At 40.4% G+C, this 19752-nt stretch overlaps 1 protein-coding gene across 1 annotated transcript in view; it reads right to left on the bottom strand.

The window, feature by feature from the left end:
- The window catches only part of FOXP2 (forkhead box P2), a 437299-nt gene that overhangs the window by 388325 nt on the left and 29222 nt on the right, over positions 1–19752 (bottom strand). The window lies entirely within an intron of this gene.

Here is a 19752-nt window from a genome sequence, read left to right on the forward strand (position 1 = left end):
AACACCACAAATAAAACTACAAAAAATAAAGCATATTTATCAACTTAGTATGCTGAAATGACTTAGTGAAGTCTAAGAAATAATGGAGTTGATGCATGAAAATTCAGCTACACTGAAATGAGACAGTATCACAGAGTTTACTGAAAAATTCAAATCAAATTATTTTGTATCAGTAATCTCAACTTTTCCACTTTCTCTCTAGCTCTGGTTTCTCTCACTTAGTTTTTCATTCCATTATTTTAAATTTACAGAAGTATCTCTGAAATCCTCTCCCTCTGATGATTCTTCCTATTTCTTTCCTAGTTCCAGTCCTTCAAATGTTGCCCCGCCTTTTGTATCTCCTTCAGAAAGAAGTGCTGCTTTCACACGATACAAGCTACAGCTCTCCTGCTTTCATTCCTTCTGTTCATATTCTTTATCATTATGTTTAACAGAATGAAGGAACACTACAGGTTCCTACTGAACAAAGAGATTTACAACAAAAATAGAAAACTGAGATGGTATTAAGGCGCTGGAGTTTATAGGTAGCTGCTGGAGACAAGAGCACAAGAACACCTGGGAAAAAGTAAGGTATGATATTTAATGCCAAGGGAGTACTCTCTCAAAAATCCTTAAAATTTCTCCTTTTTGCTGTCCACAGTACCCAGCAGTCAAAGACCTTCTGATGTATAATATTTCATAGGTATGTCAAGAAACTCTACACGGATACAAGGGATTTTATTATGGGCCAACAAGATCTAAAAATATGCCATTTCTCTTGTAAGAATGATTTTTTTTACTAGCTTATAACTTTTTAGTTTAGACCAGTAATATGTGTACAGCCGAGATTCACTGTGGTGTTGCCAGTTCTCAAAATGTTATTACAAATATTTTTATACCAGCTTTCATACATCTCATGTAACTCTAAAAGAACTTCATGCCTCAAAAAAAAAATCTCTACTTCATATCAGAGATGGAGTAAAGTTCAAAAATACGTATCTGAAGTCTTCAACGTACAGAAAAGGTTTTTAAAAGTATAAAAAATCATGACAACTTCATACATTCTGATGTCTCTGAATTTTACATGAGTTCCTAAAAGCATGTGTTAACACTGTCTGAAATGACTGAATTCATTTTACTGTCCCATTCTGATTCTGAAAGGTGACACATGGAACATTCTTTAAATAACTGGGCCCGAGACAGAGACGAAAAAATGTGGTGCTTTTTTATATAAAAGAGAACCTCATTTTGTTACAAGGCATAAGGAGTGATGCGGAAAGCCAAGCAAAAGCTGGAAAAGAGACGAAGATTGTGCGTGTCCACACCAAGCTATAAGGGTCATCCTCAGTGCTAACTAATACATCCAAGTTTATGATGTAGGATGTCTCAGAAAGCTGGCATCAAATCAAAGACCAGAGCTGCACAGTTAAGAATTTTAACAGGGTTTGACTTGTATTCTATACTAAGTTTTAACAATGTTACATCATTTTGTCAGTCTCCAGAGTATCGTAACAACTAGGAATTCTTTATGAAAGAACGTTAAAGACCTTTATGCAGAAGGAAGGTGCTAACATAAAAAGCACAGGAGAGGTGCAGAAGGTAAGCACTTCTTGCCAGAGGAAGAGTCCCCTCTCATCCCTCTCACCTCCTCCCTTCTCCATAGGTGTCCATTTGAATCCCAGTACCAAGGGAGGCACGGGATAAAAGAAAGCGAGGACTTTGATGGCACTTCCCAGAGCTGCTTACCTTCACAAAGCCCCAGCTCCCCAGATGAGACAGCAACACTTGCAAAACAACTTGCTATGAACACGGAATACTCACCTGAAATGCAACTTCAGAAATATAAGTAGGAGGGATGAACAAGTGGAGAAACAGTCAGCCACTCAGTTTAAAGTAGAATTCTGTTTTCTTTTATTCATGACATGGTGTTTCTACCTACAGCGTGACGTTAAGTCCCTCTGAATAAATCTATTTTTATTTTAATATTAAGCATACTTAGCGTGGAGGGCAAGCTGGGTGAGAGTGGAATGGACACACATATCACGACTACTCAAACAAAGCAGTGTGTGGAGGCAGCACCAGGTGTGCTCGGGCACAACAGGACAGGCACAGCCCAGTCCACCTCTTAGAGGGAACAAATGACTGAGACAGAGACAGCTACACCTCAAAATATCATACACAGGAACCAAAAGGAAGTCAAAAGAACAGTTATTAGATTGGAAGACAGACAACTTCATACAGCAAAATTTTATTCTCTCTGATTCTGCAACTGACTACCATTCCTTGCCTTTGTAAATGCAGGTTTTATGTTATCTAGGAATAATTCTTGTAGTCACCAATTATTTTCCAGTATCCAGCAAGATATACTTGGGATTGCTTAAATTTCAGTCTATAACTTTCTGTGGTTACTGTGATTTGTTAATTAGTTTTGCTTCTTTAAGATAATTTAACAGGCATTTTAAAAACCTGGGCTCAGATCTTCTCCACTGGATAGAAGAACATACATAATGTTTAATGAAAGAGAGTAATGATATACTCCAGTAAGCATATAATATTTTAACTATATGCTATGTGATCACACTATCACGTGGAACCATCACGTCTATGCCCTCCTATTTAAAGTTTCCGTATTTCAATGCTCAACAACAACATTTCATCAATTTATTTATCCTCTTAAGTCAGCCTCTCATATTAAACGGCATGCAGTTCACAACTGAGCAAACAGAATGTACAATATCCAAATAAATATCAGCATTAAACTTCAAACAGAAGATGACTGGCAGATGACCAATTTGCCATTATGACACCAGTACCAAGGTTATACCTAACCTTAAGGACCAAGCCTTCAAGAAGAATAAATGACATCTAAGAAAACCAAGGGTGTTTTGTTCCTTGAGGACATTCAGAGCAATACTGGCAATGGTCCTATGCTGACATAAGAAACAAATCAGCTAAAAACAGTAGCAATGAAAAAAAAGCACAAGAGCCAGCAAATACCATCTCTCAATAGCACATCAAACTCAGCAGCTGAACAGAAGGTAGCAGAGGACAAACTGATTTGAGAGTAAGGAGTCATGAGGTCCAGAGATAGCTGTTACTGAATGATGTCTCTTAAGAGACAGAATATTTATTTCCTGTTGGAGGATTCAAGAAGTCCTCTTTCTCCATCCATGTTAGACATTAGCATTCTGTTAATTGGCTGAAATAGCCTGTCATTGCTATTTTTAGTACAGAATAGTAGCCACTTTCTTTCTTCGGGCTTAATGCAAATGTACAACCCTATACAGAAAAGGGGAGAGGGATGGGAAGGGGAGGACTAAGATTCTGCCACATGCTCTCTTTATTGCTGCCATCCTGTTTTCACAGGGGAGAGCAGTATTCATCAGGGGCTATGTACGTTTTCTTTCTTCTCTCTTCTCTTTGGTGCTGATGCTGACACGCAGAGAGATTCCACTAGAAATGGCAGCACTGTTAATTATCAAAGGACACCCTGGGCTGAAATTGTGCTGGTACATACTGTACCCCGCACCTTCCTGAGCTGCAGTGCTGTGCTCTACAATTAAAGCTTATGTGGCTTCTAGCCTTCAGAGTTTTTCAAAATAATTTTGAGAATGCTAACAGTTACTTAATATTGACTGGAATTTTTCATGGTGTGTAATCCACAGGTATTTTCACAGTCTGAGAAACACCTTATCGCTTGAGAGTAGAGGATTTTTTATCTTTGCAGGACCTGTAGAGGGTCTACTTTCATGGTGACTGAGTGAGAATACCAAGAAGGGCATTCCTGGTGGTGTTTTAGTTCCCAACCACAGAGAAATACAGAAGAACTTCAAAAAACCCAGAAGGAGATGGGAAAGCCAGGCAAAAACAAATGTAGATGAGGATAATTATTATATTAAAAATAAAAATAAAATATGTAAACTTTACATTTTTCAGTTGAATGACAGTCCACGTGTACACGCACAGTGTGAATGGCACCAAGGCATTAAGCCTCTGTCATAAATTACCCAGCAGAGGACCTCAGAGGCCTCCAGGCAGACAGCAATGCCATCAGCCATCAGTGTCTCAGACACCACTTAATGCCGGATGAAGATGTGGATGCATTTCCACGTGGTCACTCAGCAATTACTCGGGCTTCAGTAGGAAAGTCCCAATCGAGGTCAAAGATCCTGCTTTGGCCATTCACTGCAAATCTTGACACGAACTTCTATTCAGTAAGAGGGCAGCAACCATACAGAAACCTCTGATGCTTTCAGCAACAAGCGTGGAGGCTCTGCCCATGCTAATAAACCAAAAGGGCCAAGACATATGCTTAGGTGCTGAATCTGTGAATACAAAAACATAGTACTTGCTTGTACTGCCCTGACATCAAGTGTCTGAACAAGGAAACTTGAAGGTCTGAGGTTTAGGAGGAAACACTGGGAGATTAAGATAAAATGCAGCCACAGATGGAGAAACATAGAAGTCTTCCCCTACACATAACCAGACTTCAAAAAAATGTGTATGGAAAATACAGATCTGCACTTGTCCCACTCTTGTTGCACCTTTGAGGAAAGGTGGAGCTGCGAGTGGGCAGCTACGAGGTTACAAGACAGTCCCGTGTGGCTGTGCATGGTTAGGTTTAAATCAAACCAGCCACTGGACAAAGCAAAGCTGGGTTTAAATCAAACCAGCCACTGGAGAAGTATCTTAACAAGCCTAATAAAGCCTTTGATGAACCTGGAAAAGAAAAAGGCAGAGAATGGAGGCTTACTCTTTCAGTGAGCATGAGCAGAAATAGGTGACAGATGGGCTTTTACAGAGCTAAGCGAGAGGACACTGGAACTGGTAACAAACAAACATGCTAAATGTCAAACACCCCTCTCTAGTATTTATAGGGACTGGTCTAACTGAAATAAAGGGTAATACTCTCACATAGTACTCACAAAACACTCACAAAGCTCTGAGAAGTCTTCAGCACCCACACAGTGACAATGGAGCATTTGGGGAAAGTGGCAAAAGTCAGAGAGACTCATCTGTGGGCAACAGTCACGAGAAACAGCAGAGATCCTGCAGTTCTTCACCATAAAATGAAGAAAATCCAAGCATTATAACAGTCTCAAATATTCTGGAGAACTGTAATGACCAAGGCCCTGCTCAGACGTCTCATGGCCAGAATTCCCGGCAATGCGGCGACTGGATGAAATCCTTCCAACAGCCCACCGGAGCATGGTACCAAGAATGCGCTGAGAGACAGCCTGCACCCTGACCTCACCTTCAGCAGAAGCGTGAGCATCTCCTGCCAGTGCGGGAAGTAAAATGGATTTATGCTAGGCTGACTTCCCCGTGGAAAGATGCTGATGAGGCAACCAGAACAGATATCCCGCACACCCTCGAGAAGTGCGACTCTGTTTGATGGTCTGACAGACAGCTGGAAGGTCAGGGAGAGCAGCTGATCCTTTTCTCTACGGACCAACTGTATAGGGCCTTCATGGAACAGAGAAGATGTTGCACATTTCTGCTCAGGCATCCTTTGACAACCTCCAGAGCCTGGAAATCTCATGTAGATGTATTTCAGAGGCACTCTGAGTTCCAAAACAAGTAACATGAGGCTTTTGCTCTTGCACAGACCTCAGCCCTTTGATGATAGGAATCATCCTACGGGATCCCCAGGCCAAATAGGATTTGCCAGGCATCACTATCTCACTGGGGAAGGAACTGGAGGAGTATTGTCCTGTGGCCTGATACTGCCACCACAGCAAAAGTTTCCTGTATTTTGAGAAATGGTAGCCGGCCTGCTGACAGGATACGAAGTGGGAGAGCCCACAGAGAAGGAGACATACTTAGTGTTAGGTGGTGTGTGGCACGAGGCATCACAGAGGTTAGCTGGGAAGTGTATTGTCAGAAAAGGAAAGCACAGACTAGGATCTGTTCACAGACAAAAGAGCTCTCACAAATTGAGAGTTAATAGTTTCTCCAGTGATCCCAAGGATTTGCAGTAATATAATTTTTGATTCAAGTGTTCACCTTGGGACCTAGATGCTTGGAAAGAGACTGAGTCATTTGCAGAGATTCAGGTTTTGCACCTTTGTGGCATCCTTTATCAAGCAAACAATTGTAAAAGTAAATGAAAAAAGGCACACAGAGACACAAGAAGTTAACAGCAATGACCGCCACCACCATGATAAAAACTTCAAGGGTTACAGACAGGACACATGGAAAGACCCTGAAATGGACACAGTTATCATCTGAGAAGAAAATAAATTATTGACAAGGGGTCAGATTTATAACTACATGAAAATATGCACCTACGATACTAAAAAGTTACAGACCGCCTACTGAACAGCCAGACAAACACTACCTAAATCTATACTGAATTTCAGACATAGGAATAGGGTGCCAAAACACCCTTTCTCTTGGCAAGAAACAACCACTGTATAATCCACTCTACTGCGGTGTGCTGCAACTTGCTGTAAGGCACCCGTGATGTAAAGCAAAATCCATCCACAGATAAGGCACGCTTTCATGAAAAGGGTGTCTGAAAAAGGACACAGAAGTGGGGATATGTAGTAAGCTGCATCACACAGTCATTATTCATCATGCCTGGTACCCAAATATCTGATGTTTTGTTATACCAAGATGGCAGAAAGAAAACCTGTCCATCTGGCAACAAAAAAAGAGTGGAAATACACATTAAGGTGGCAGACAGCAAAGAAAAGCGCAAGATCCTGGGACAGCATCAGTCCTGTTGCCTGCCTCTATGCCATGACCTAACAGAGTTAGTATCTAGAGTTGTCTACGATCTCAACCACAGTTTAGGCTGTTCAAATTGCCATCTGGAGCAGACTGCCTGAAGAGGGCATGGGGATCATTTGGAGCCTTGTTCCTGACAAAATACAGACTTCGTTCTTAGCATATATGGAGACGTGACCTAGGAATTGGGAGTTCCTCACAGCTTTGCAGGAGTATGGAACGTCACTTGTCCAAGAACCGATGAAAGAGGAATTATCTAACAGGGCGTCCCTGGCAGATGTCTGGAGCCAAGATGAACTTCTCATCAGACGAATGGACACCACAGACTGACCGGAAGATTCTATCGTAGTTACAGAGACTAGCAAGAATATTCTGTCAACCACCTGTGCCTCAGAAGACATTAGAGTGCAGTTTTCCAATGGGTAAAGGGAGGAAAACTGAAACAGGCGAAATCTTCTCCAACAGTCTGATTTACAAGATGAAACTTCAGTGATGCAAATGAACAGACTTACTTCCTCACTCCCATAAAGGTCTGAAGACCCTGGTCACTGAACCGCAAAGATTCATCCTTCCTGAATACAGCAAATGCTTCCAGGGATGAGGAGTTAAGAGGGATGCAGAGAAAGTCCACGCTCCCTGAGCCTGCTGTTTCTTGCCAAGTCCTGCTGGTGGCAGAAGGAGAGTAGGCTGGAGCAGGATGTCTGGCTCTAAAATTACCTCAACAGGAGCACTCGCATGAAAAATGTCCATGCTTCAGACTCTTCTACCTCTTTATTAAGGGGAATCCTAATATAGTCTGTGACCATTTAAGTAGGATCTTGAAGGAGAACTAGTCACCATGGTCTCCCGTACCCTCTCGGTGCAGGAATAAGACAGGTGATCCAGATATGGTCAACCATCGGACAACCTTGTCAAGGTATGAATATCTTGCACACCCTCATGGGTGAAAAAAATTTGATCTTGAGAAGGCAAACAGGAAGACCTTTTCTTACCATCGGGCAAGAAGAATGACAAATCACTGTTGCACGGTTAGCAGGCTTTTTGCCTCAATAAAGCAAACTGCTTCTGAAGAGATTTCTGTATCAATCAGATCAATACATATTGAAAACCTGGTAACTCAAGCAAAAGCCAAAAGAAACAGACTTCTCAAATAATATTTGATAACATATAAATATGCTTACCACATGGATGCAGGTAAAGGACATTATGAAATGACACAACAGGGAATATATCTAGTCACTTCACAGTAGCGAGATCTTTTATTCAAAATTTTCATTTCAGGTATTAACTGAACATCAAATCACACAAGCATATGGCTTTAACTTCACAGTTTATTACATTACTTTATTTGTCCCCACATTTCCTTTTTCCACATAAACATTTCTCTCACATTGCTTTCATTTCTAAAATTCAACTACATAACTGGTGTTCAATGACGAGGCCTAAGAGGAAGCTCTCACACGAAACCATAAAATCTTTCTTGTTCAAAATGAAACCAGTAGAAAACTTCAAAGTATATTACTGAATTAAAAGCCAGAGATAAAGAAAACTGCAAAATTTCCTCTCAGAAAAACAAAACCACCAAAGTTTTAGGACACTACATTATTAAAAAAAATAACCAAAATTGAAACCTGCAGAGCAGCATACTCCTAGCAATGTCAACCTGCATTCAGTTCAAAAAAGAGTAACGCTGGCTCGTTATTGTTGATGTTATCATGTTAGGAAATAGTGCTAGTTAAACATAATAGTCCCTCAACTCAACCACAGTAGTAAAAATATAGCTAAATTAGAGCATATAAATAATTCATTACAAGGGGCCTGATTCTGCATTATTTCTGTATCACTTTTAAATTGCAGGTTACTCCCATGGATAGCAGAGATTGTTATTTGAGGATTCTCATGATTTTTTGAACTTTCTTGGGCAGTATGTTATTGTCTTGGTATTAAGAATTAAGGAATCTGCAGTTTGGGGTTCCCTTCTCCATGCCCTCAAAACAGAGCACATGTAACAATAAGAGGAAAACATACTTCCTATATTTTTAATCTGCAACACTGTTAGCCCATCTTGTAAAACCTTCTCTTAAATACAAACATGCTTCTTTAAATTACTAAAGTTTGAAAAACCAAGATTTTTCCAAATGAAAGTAAGTGGAGTTACTTAAGAGAATTAACATTTTTTGGTTAATAACTCAGTATGTTTTATAAGTCAGTCTGGAAGTTCCATGTCCGCTAGTAAGAACATTTTTGATACTATAAAGTTTTTTGTATTTCATAATCAAAATGTATATGCAGCATATTCAAATTCAAAACCTTTTAAATGCTTTAAAATAATTATCCTCAACAGCATATAACTTCATAATGTTGGTAGAGCTACTTCAACGAAGTTTTATCGAAACTGCATGGTAGGAAAACATCATTTTATTTCACACACAGGCACCAAGAGGAGGTTTACTGGAGGGCTAAAATCATTATTTTGCATTCCTAAATACAAGAATGGTATTCCTACAGCTCCTAAATACATCTTTTTCTTTTCCCAAATAATAAACCTAACCTTTAAAATGTTGTTTAAAATTGCAGCCTGTACAAAAAACGGTTCTGCCTTCAGCCTACAGCTCTTTCATCTTTGTTTCAGTTCTCCTTCGGGCCGAAGAGGTGCAGAAGCCTCTGAGGAACAGCCATGCACTGCTCTCCCCCCAGGAAAGGACACCTCCCCTTCCCCGGCTCCTCTCCAGATGCTCCCAGCTCTGCCTCTGCCCGCGCGAGCAGAGAGGACAGAAATGCAGGAAGGAAGCAGAAACCCCTTGAGGAGAGGTCACTGCCAGCAGCCCCCCGCACTCCTCCCAAACCCACTGACTGCGCCAACAACCCTCAGGCGCCTTTTCTTGCTGCCGGTGGCCGCCGGCCGGACAGGACACCCTCGCTGCCGGCTGTCCTCCCAGCCCTGCCCGCGGCCCCGGGACGTGCTTCCCAGTCCGCCGGGGGACCTGCCGGAGTGGCTGCCACCGGCAGCTCAGTATGAACCGCTTTTTACACCACTTGAAGTCTAGTCATGCACAAAGGCAGATGGTACTTGTGGATGCTGGAGATAAAAGAGTTTACGTGCTGAAAGTCATAAAAAGCTTTGGAAACAAGGAGTCCACGTGTGTTTTTGTAGGAATGCTATGTATCGGAAACCAGTATCTACCAAAACTGCGGAGATTCGTAAAGGAAGTTTACCTTATGCACTCTTTGAAGTACGGATGAAGTAACTTAAGATTATCTTAAAATTCAGTGCCATAGATATACCGAAACAGAAATATAAAATAATCAGATGGTGTCTCAAACCGTTTTAAAAAAAAAAAAGTTTTATGAATAGAGTATACCATATGCGGTACTGAGTCATCTCTAGGTAATGTTGGTCAAGTTCAATTAAGTAGAACACATAATTTCAGTGAACTGCTATCATCGTTGTTTCAAATTAGCATAAGTACAGTATTAATTAAGCATTCTTAGAAAGCAAAACGAATTAGGTGTGAAGGAGGATATGAAATATCCATGACTAAAAAAACTCCCTACAAATCTTCTGCAACACTGTTATTATAATTTTTTTTCTTAATTTGACATGCTAAAGGTTACTTTCTATCATATGTGTAAGACACTACAGAATTTTTAGACCACTATATCACAGTATGACACCACCACCACCACGTTAGGCAACTAAGCATGTCTCTTTTGCCACCTGCCACTTCTGTCAGCTATCCTGAGCAGTTCACTAAATCTTCCAGTGGAAAACGGTAACATGCCATCATTTACGTTCAGACGATATGCTTTTTAACCAGGATCTGGTAAACAAGCTCTGAAGCCCTCCATTAAAGCTGTCCAGAAGTTCTGCAACTGCTTCACTTGAATTAGACAAAGTGTACGAGGCAGTCATTAATTGAAAAGAAGCAATATAATGAGTTCTTAGATCTGTATTTAGTATTCATGTCATTTTGTGCATCTCTCTACCATACACTTTTTAACACACCAAAAGTTTTGTAATAGTAACGCTGGACAGCTTTGTCAAATGGTTATCTGCAAACTGTGACCTGTAAGTGGGACAACAGTTTGGAAATCCCATTTTCGCAGGCAGCAGAGGAAATACAAGATGGGTATTCCAGCTGGAAGGGCTCAGCATTGTAACAGGTAACCCTGCAGACTTCCCACTGGAGAGGGGTTTCACTTGACTCTGCTGATGAAGAAAACCAGAGTAAACATCAGCATTAATATGGGTCTCAGTTCTCTAAAGAGCGTACTTCTAAATCCTGTAACGGCACGTCCAGCTAATACAGTCTTCCTTCCAGAGCTTCCTATAGAGCTCTTGAAGACTACCCAGTAGGAATACAGGCCTACAAAGAAAAGAAAGAACGGAAAACAGACAAAAGAAGAGCTTTCGATTTCTCCTTTTGTTCCATGGACCTCCGGTTTTCAAAACTAATAAGCAGTAACTACCAGAAAATAGAGAAAGGAGAATCACTGCTATAAAATGCTTCACTGATTCTTCTTTTCAAAATAAACATAAAAATCATTTTCTAAAATAAAGAATTGGTTTTACTTAAGTTTGTGTCAAGTGTGGGCAGGAACTGAGATGCAGCTAAAGTAACGGGGAAAGGTAGAGAGGTTTTTGTTACGTTCTTTTATCGATCCAATTAACTACAGAAAGAAAAGCCTCAGCATTAAACAAGCAAGCTTCTCTTTATACTTGTTTCATTTCAGAGAAGACTGCTTCCCTTTCTGTCTGTAGTTTCTCCTCTTTTGGGTTGTCTGTGCTTTTAAATGCGCCACATAACATGTCTGTCAATCTAGCCTAATTTTGGTTCTCTTTAATTTCCTTCCACCACAGCCCCATAATTCTCGAGAGATCCTTCCCTTGAGAACCACAGCCAGCAACCAGTGATCTTGGGACTGCCCAACATTTTGGGTCCTTCTCTCCTTCTACTGCACAGCACAGGGCTTTCTACTTCTCTGGGAGCTGAGCCCAGCCAGGACTGGTTTCAGAAACGGCTTTGAGAGAAAACAGACCCCACGTATCACTTACCCTGCTTCTTCTCACTCCCATCGCTTCTACCGGGCGCCCCATCTCAGATTTCTTGTACCAGCCCACAGTTCTGCTGCTCACCTGATGCTCAGGGCATGCATCAGATCCTTTTTTATACATCATGAGAGAGAGGTTAAGCAGAGGACAGGATTTAGGTTGAGGAAAGGGAGTGCAGAAGAATTCTGCCTGGAGGAGACGACAGGTAGACAAGACAGTGATGTCACAATACTGCTGCTCCTGAAGTCCGTATCAACATTCATGTTATGACGGTTGTAACACAGCAAAGAGATGGAAATTAGTGAAAATATAAGGACATTACACTATCAGTTACCTTACCTCCAGGACCATTAGTTTATTTGAGAATAAAGACTCAAGGAAGAGAGAACCTTCCCATTTTCAGTCATATGACTACCAGCAGTGCTGGGAAAGCAAGTCACTAGCCCAAAATCCCAGCTTATAATAAAGTCTTCATGAAACTTTCAGATCATATCACTTTCTTGGCACGGAAGGCTGACGGAGAGAAGACTAAAACACTTGCCAGATTTAAATATTGATGGATTGTGGCAAGTTGTAGCATTGCTGGTGGACTTCTGAAACTAAAAGTCCTTTTCTTCCATTGGCCTAAGATCATCAGAGGCCTGATAGACATTTTTTTTTTTTTTTTTTTTTTTTTTTTAACCAACTATTCTGACAGGCAGTAGGCCAAGCAGCTGTTGAGGCATAAATGAAAAATTTTATTCCCCAAACCAGAGTTACGGTTTTATAAAACCCTATAATTACTACACTCAACTCTGCGTGTGGGCTCAGCCACCTTCAAAATTAGGGGGATTAAAAGAAATTATATACGTGGAATGGATGCCTCCTTCGCACCTCATCCCCCATTTGGGATAACAAATACTGGTAGAACAGGAAAAAATATTTGAACACGGAAGACAAATTTGTCAGGAAATTAGGGGGGAGGGCGGGGGCACAGAAAAGAAAGAATGAATGAATGAATGGCAAAAAAATGAGCAGCAGAGTTGACAGCAGAGTGTATCTACACTGCATTTATCAAATTATCTGGAAAAAACCAACATCAATTACAATAAAGAGAACAAAAATGTATATGTATGCTATATGTGGCAACAAATACTGTTTCACAGGATGGGGAACACCCTCCTGGGAAATAGTAACTGTGAAAGAATTACGGTGGTTAATCAGCATGAATATGAACTAGCACGGTCAAAGGACTAAGGTAATCTCTGAATGTATAACCAAGGAAATCTAACTGAGAAGCGATGCTACCTGACTGTTTGACACTGGGGTCACTCCTACCCAAACAGCGTCACTAGTCTGATACCCACACCTCAAACGGGACACTGCTCAACTGGGGAGGATTCACAGAACACACTTTAAGTATCATTAAATGACTGGAAAACAGGTGTGGCAGTGAAAAAGTGCATCTGTTTACCAAAGAGAAGATTACAGGACGATTTAACCACAGCCTGTAAGTACCCAAAGGCAGGGCAGAAGCTTTACAACGCTGTTTTACTCCTCCCTCTCTTTCACTAAGGAAGGTGTAACAACATCCTGGAAAGCTGAAGCAAGACAAATTCAGATGAGAATTTAGGAACAAGGACCAAACGCTGAACTGCTAACCACTACAGCAGGCTACTGAGGGGTACAAAGGATTTGCCATCACTGGCAGTTCTCCCTCCCTTTACCCCCCCTCCACTGAGATCAGCTTTTTTTCTAAGAAGTATGATTTACTCCAATCTTTATTGGCCTTAAAGCAGAAGCGGAGGAAGTCCTCGCCACAAAGGAAGTCATACCCAAAGATTACAGTAGTTCTTTACAGGCTTAAAAGCTGTTAAAGTAGGACAACAATAGCTCAAACTTCTTTTAATCCTTTATGCCCTCATGACACGCTCATCGGCAAGGAGCACCTGCCAGGGACTAAGACCCTGCTCTACTCTGTGCCGTATAAAACGCAACGTATAGGTAATCCCTGCATGGGAAAGCTGAAAACCCAAACATATGACACAAGACAAAACAGGTGGATTCAGAGGGAGAGCGGGAGGAAACAAGGAAACAATACGGGTCAGCAGGAAAGGCAGGAGCCCTTCCATCCGTGGCCCATCCATTGTCACGTTTTCTGTAGGCAACACAGCAAGGGAGAGTTTTAATGAGGGATTTGAAGTCAGACAAGTTTAGACCAAAAATAATTTTTAGTAGTGAGGATAATTACCAGTGGAGCAAGTTACCAAGGGCTGTCATGGGCTCTACATCACCAGGAGTATTTTAAAACAGTGTTCATTTTTTTTTCCCAAAAAGACATGCTCTACTTCAAATAGAAATTAATTCAAGAAGTTCTATAGCTACTGTTACGCTGAAGATCACAATGGTCCCCTCTGGCTTTACAGACTGTGCTTTCCAAGTAACTCCTGCCCCTTTAAAAAAATGTATCATAATCTCATGTTAAACAAAATTATTAAGATCAGTTTATGGAGTCCCACAAAACCAATAAAATTATTTATAGGACATATGAGCTACAAGACCATCCAAGCACTCTTCTGGACTTCCCCCCCCCCCCCCCCCCGGCCCCCAGCCATGAAGTAAACAAACATATAGAGAAGTGGACTTCACTAAGCCCACATGCTTACCATACAATTAGGTCATTTACACAGTTGAATGAATTGTCAAGTTCCTCAATGAGGATCATAAAAATATTACAAGAAAAAAAATGACAGTATCACACTTATGCTACACAACTTACTTTGATTTAGAGAAATAAAATGAAACACAGAGAAGGATAACCGAAGTCTAGAATGTTAAAGAAGGAAGAAATCTGCAAACCGTCCATTCAGAAAAGATGGAGACCATCTGCTAGCAGGTTAAAATAACATATATATCTAACAGGAAGGAGCATAAGGAAAAGACTTATATTGTCTGTGTTAAAACATTACTCAAGTTCTCCAGCTAGCAAGTCAAGGAGCTTTGGGCACTACTCAGTCAGTCACAGAATCACAGAATAGCTGAGGTTGGCAGGGACCTCAGGAGGTCTCTAGTCCAAACCTGCTCATAGCAGGCTCAAGTATGAGATCAGACTAGGTTACTCAGGACTGCCAAGGGGTCAAGAATTTAATACCCAATTTAGGAAATACAGACTTAACATCCCTGATAAAATGACCACAATAACCACATTAAGCATAGAAGGAAATAGGTTTGTAACATAAATAAATTTGTGTTTATCATCTACTCATTAATACATTTTAAAAAATTGTGTTTGTGAGCCTCCTAAAACTACCATGCGGAGAAGGTTTTAATCAGTTGAAGTACTCCTTTTCAAGTACTACTATATATATGACTGCACACGGGCTCCTTTTCAGAGCAAGCTCACATTGCTGGATAAATTCCAAAATCACTTAAACAGTATGGCTTTGAGCATTACAGTGCCTATCTTTCCAACAGTTCAAAATTTTGAACTAATCAGCCATGGTCGGCATCTATGAAATACCTGGAATAAAAAAAGATTGTTGAGTAAAAGTCTGTAAAATAAAGTTTTGTATGATAGATGTTTTCTAAAGTGGTTTAACTGACTTTAAAAGCATTCATTCTGACAAATGACACATTAAGGAATTAATAATGGGCAAGGTAAAAAGGTAAGACGAAAGTGAAGTCTTGGTCAAATACTTAACAAGACAATGGAAAATGCCCTTTTACTGCATTTGCATAAAAATCCCCATGTTACTGGGAATATAAATCTCCTAGGAAGGTACTGTAATGCAAGGATTACAAATCAGCATTCTGAAGTGTCCTCTATAGGTCAAAACAGATACTGTCTTGGACTACTTTTAAAAAGTTTCTGTTGCATTTTCACTGACATAGACATAAAATATAATAACACAATTAGAGTTGCTAAAGTTGACAAATTTTTGTAATGCTCTTCCAGAAACACTTCTGAGGATGTTTTTTAGTATATATATATATATATATATATATATATATATATATATTTGCCTTGTGAGTAGAAATACACTCTAAGAGCTTTTACCTTCATAACGTTTGTAAAGAGCACGCTCAGATCATTCCTCACACTTGGCACATGAGTATGCACAGCCACGCATGTTTAGTTCATTCCAGTTTTTAAAAATCTTAAGATGGGTATCTTGAAGGACTGAGGAAAACAGAGGGAAATGTCAAGCTAACATATACATGGATTAAGTATATGGAAAATTTGTAAGAGTCAGCTTTGCATCTTTTGAGTAATAAACCACAAGTAATAACCGTCTTCTTGGGTAATAAACCACAACCACGTTACTCATGCCATCAGTGATGCCTAGCAGTAATGTACAACCATTTATTTTGAGATAGGTGTGATGAGTCCTTCACCTAAGCAAGGCTCCATCATTGTTATACAAAGAAACACATCAACTCTGGATGCCTTTCCAATGATGTGAAGTTTAGTGAAGTTTGGACAGGATTCCAGGTAATCCCTGATCAAATGGCATTAACACAGACATTTGACAGTGAGCCACTGATGTACCTTGAGCCAGAATTCAAATGAGAATTCACTTTGTGGCTACCACATGGTGCTGGCTCAATTTGCAACTTAAGACTCTGTGTGCAGGCAGCTACACCTTTGTATCTGCCAGTTACTGGGACAAATAGTCTTGGGAACCACCTAAAGAGAGTGACTGCATCCACACAAAAGCAAGACCCCTTTTGATGTTGAGGCAATAAAGGAGCCTCTATCCCAGAAGTATGGGACTTTGGAGGAAGGAAAGGAAAGACTTAAAATAATTTCCAGATTAAAGAAAGTATTATAAACCAATTTTAAAAATCCTGAAAGAACAGTATACTGACAATATATATGTATCTGACAATTTCTTAGGAAAGCATTCTTGAGACAAAGAATAGTAACTCCTGAACATAACTACCTGAACATAAGAAAACACATTTTTACTGTGGGGTGGCTGAACAGTGGAGTAGGTTGCCCAGACAGGCTGTAGACTCTCCATCCCTGGAGATATTCAAAATTCAACTAGTCAAGGTCCAGGACAACCTGCTCTAACTTGCTTGAGAAGGGCAGTTGGACTAGGCAATCTTCAGAGTTCCCTTCCAACCTCAACTATTCTGTGATTCTGTGAACTTCATGGAAGAGTACAAAAGTGAATAGTCACTAAAAGCTTTAAGATAGGCATCTTAAGAACCAGACTTGCATCCATTTGCAGATTTGACTCCTTAGTATCTTAACCAGATCTTCAAGTAACCTACAGAATTGAAGTGTGGATTGGTATTATTGGTAAACAGACCAGAATGAAACTTGGAGCAATCTTGAGTGATTCAACAAAGAGACTCAAGACTGTGTGGGACAGAAGTCTGGATCAGGTGGACAGATGAGAACAGCAGACTGGGAATATGGCCCACTTCACATGTTTCTCCTGGAGAGGTTTCTGCTACTGATGTTCCCTCTAGTAAGGAGAGTCATCCAGCTTTCAAAAGGTGAAGTAGTGAGACTCGCACTAACTTTTGGCATACTCCCAAAAATCTGCATTAGCTGATCTTGAAGGAGAGGCAGCAACCTCCAATTATTCCATGTAAAGTGATTCATGTTGGTATCAAAATGGTCTATACCATCCCAAGTGACTCTCATAATTATAGCCCTTCTTGTTTTACCTCAAAGAGCACATTTATGGAGACAGGGAAAAAGTATGTATCATTCTACCTGGCCAAAGGAATAATAATCAATACAACAGAGACTAACACCATCCAGAAAAGGCATGAAAGGTCCAAACCTTTTGATAGTGTCTGAATTAAATCTCTGAAAATCACTGATAAGCTTCTCCCAGGGATGTCAAACAGAAGTTTCGCATTCATGGTGCCTCAGGGTGAAGTGGCTCAGTTCATTTGGCAATACGATCAGGACACCCCACAGGTGGTACCAACACCTTGTTCCAACACCTTGTACACCACTGTACCATCTGCAGACCATAAGTACTTCCCAGAAAAGAGAGTCGGGACTCTGACAGAGTTTCCCACTTGCACATGAACGTGATGACCACGAGGAATGGAATAGAACTTCTCAGAAGCATGGTGACTTGAGCTCAAAGCCACTGATGCAGAGACCTTCAGACCGTTATCCCTGAAATGCTGTCCATCCAAGTGGAGAAGAAGAAAATATTTTTAATTATAAAGAAAGAGCTCTAGATGGGACATGAAAGGGCACTTTACAAAAGGTATGGCACCTGAGTAGTAATATTTGATCTATAATACTACTTGATTATGTAGTAATACTTAATGCCCTTAGACTAATGAAGTATATTCCTAGGTAGCATCCCAGTCTCGTATGCGTGCCCAGTTGTTTCGGTGGCACAGTCTAGTACGATGCATTTATACTGCTGCCATGTATTCCCCAGGAGAGCCTATGAGGACTTTGCAAGGGAGAAATGCAGTCCAGCAACTGAGGACTGCGTGACTAGAAGTGCAACCTTAACAATTGTCAGGTTATAAGAATATTCAGTATGCTGCACATTAATTCAGTTTCTGAAGCAGGTTCAAGAAGATTTTGAAGTCCATTTTACCAGAGCCTCATAAGCAGGTAACATGAAGGAACTTCCTTTTAAAATTAGCAAAGCCCTAGGTAAAAAACAACCTCTGAAAAACTTTGGGGATGAGGTTTTAGAGCCTCTGAGCTCTGGAAGGTCAGGAGAGAAGATCTGGGAAAGTGATCTGTCATTTTTTCCTGAGACTTCACTGAAGGGATACAAACAAGTATGTTTTAAAGAAGGAAGCACAACCATGCCATCTGGATATCTGGCACAGAAGATGGCTTATCAGTCCTCGGTGGTAGATTGACAGGCTTTGGGATTATATGTATATATATTCCAGAAACAGAGAGGACGAGAAAACAAAACTGATCGGGTGCACCTCCTGGATTTCCTCACATCAAGAAGAGATATCTTCCGAGTGTGAGACCACAGTGGTGGGGTGGCCTCAGATGAGGAGTTGATATTCTTTTGCCACCAGACTTCTTTGGCTACTAAGAGTAAGAAAACTTACTCAAAAGCATTTCTATCCCTGATGTGGTGTTCCCACAGCAATTACTTTGAATAACTTCTGTTGTGTTCAATTTTGAGTACCTCGAAGTACTGACAAACCTTAAAAAAACAATTTTTGTCAGGAAGTTCAGCTATAAAATAAGGAACTAGAAATTAAGGCTTGAATGAATTAAATAAATGTACAGATCTAGTTAGGCAAAAAGATGGGCAAAGGATTGGAACGAACAATCTGAGTCACCACATGTAACCTTTTGCTATTTAAAGCAACTGTATCATGCCAATTTTGCTGATAAGACGCCCTCTTTGAAATCTCCTGTCCCCTCCACACTACTTGAATGCTTGGTTCTGTCTTGAATGCTCTCTCTTTCAGCCCAAATTTATCCAGGGCTAGTTTACACTCATTTATACTTGTTCAAACAATGTCCCTTAGCTGAAACAGCTCTTCTTCATCCGTGATGTCTTCTCTGCCTTTCCCTAACACACTTAAAAATATGAAAGAGAAATCATATCCTCTCTTGTTTTTTGTTTCATTAAGCCAAACATGTCACACTTTCTTAGTCTCATCTTGCAAGATAAGCTTTCCATTTCCTGATCACCCTCGCAGCCCACCTGTTGCTGTTCCAATATGAATTCATTCTTCCTGGGGAATAAAAGTGTTACGGCTACAGCCTGTTTGTCCCTCTCAGTTCATGCCTATCTTCAATACTTTTTTGTGCCACGTCCCCAGAGTTACAGTTCAGATTTAGGTAGTGTCTACTTTACACCATAGTTACAAAAAAAACAACAATTACAGATTACATATTGTTATTTCAGACATGGTAACAAACTACTGTTTATGAACACTAACTTCAGGAAACAAGCACACAGTGCTTATTTGTATCATATGCTTAAGTACTACACAATCTTTCACAACCAAGTGACCACAAAGAAAATAAAGCCTGCTTC

The sequence above is a fragment of the Aquila chrysaetos genome, chromosome 5, assembly GCF_900496995.4.
Source record: "Aquila chrysaetos chrysaetos chromosome 5, bAquChr1.4, whole genome shotgun sequence".
In the NCBI taxonomy this organism is placed as follows: Eukaryota; Metazoa; Chordata; class Aves; order Accipitriformes; family Accipitridae; genus Aquila; species Aquila chrysaetos.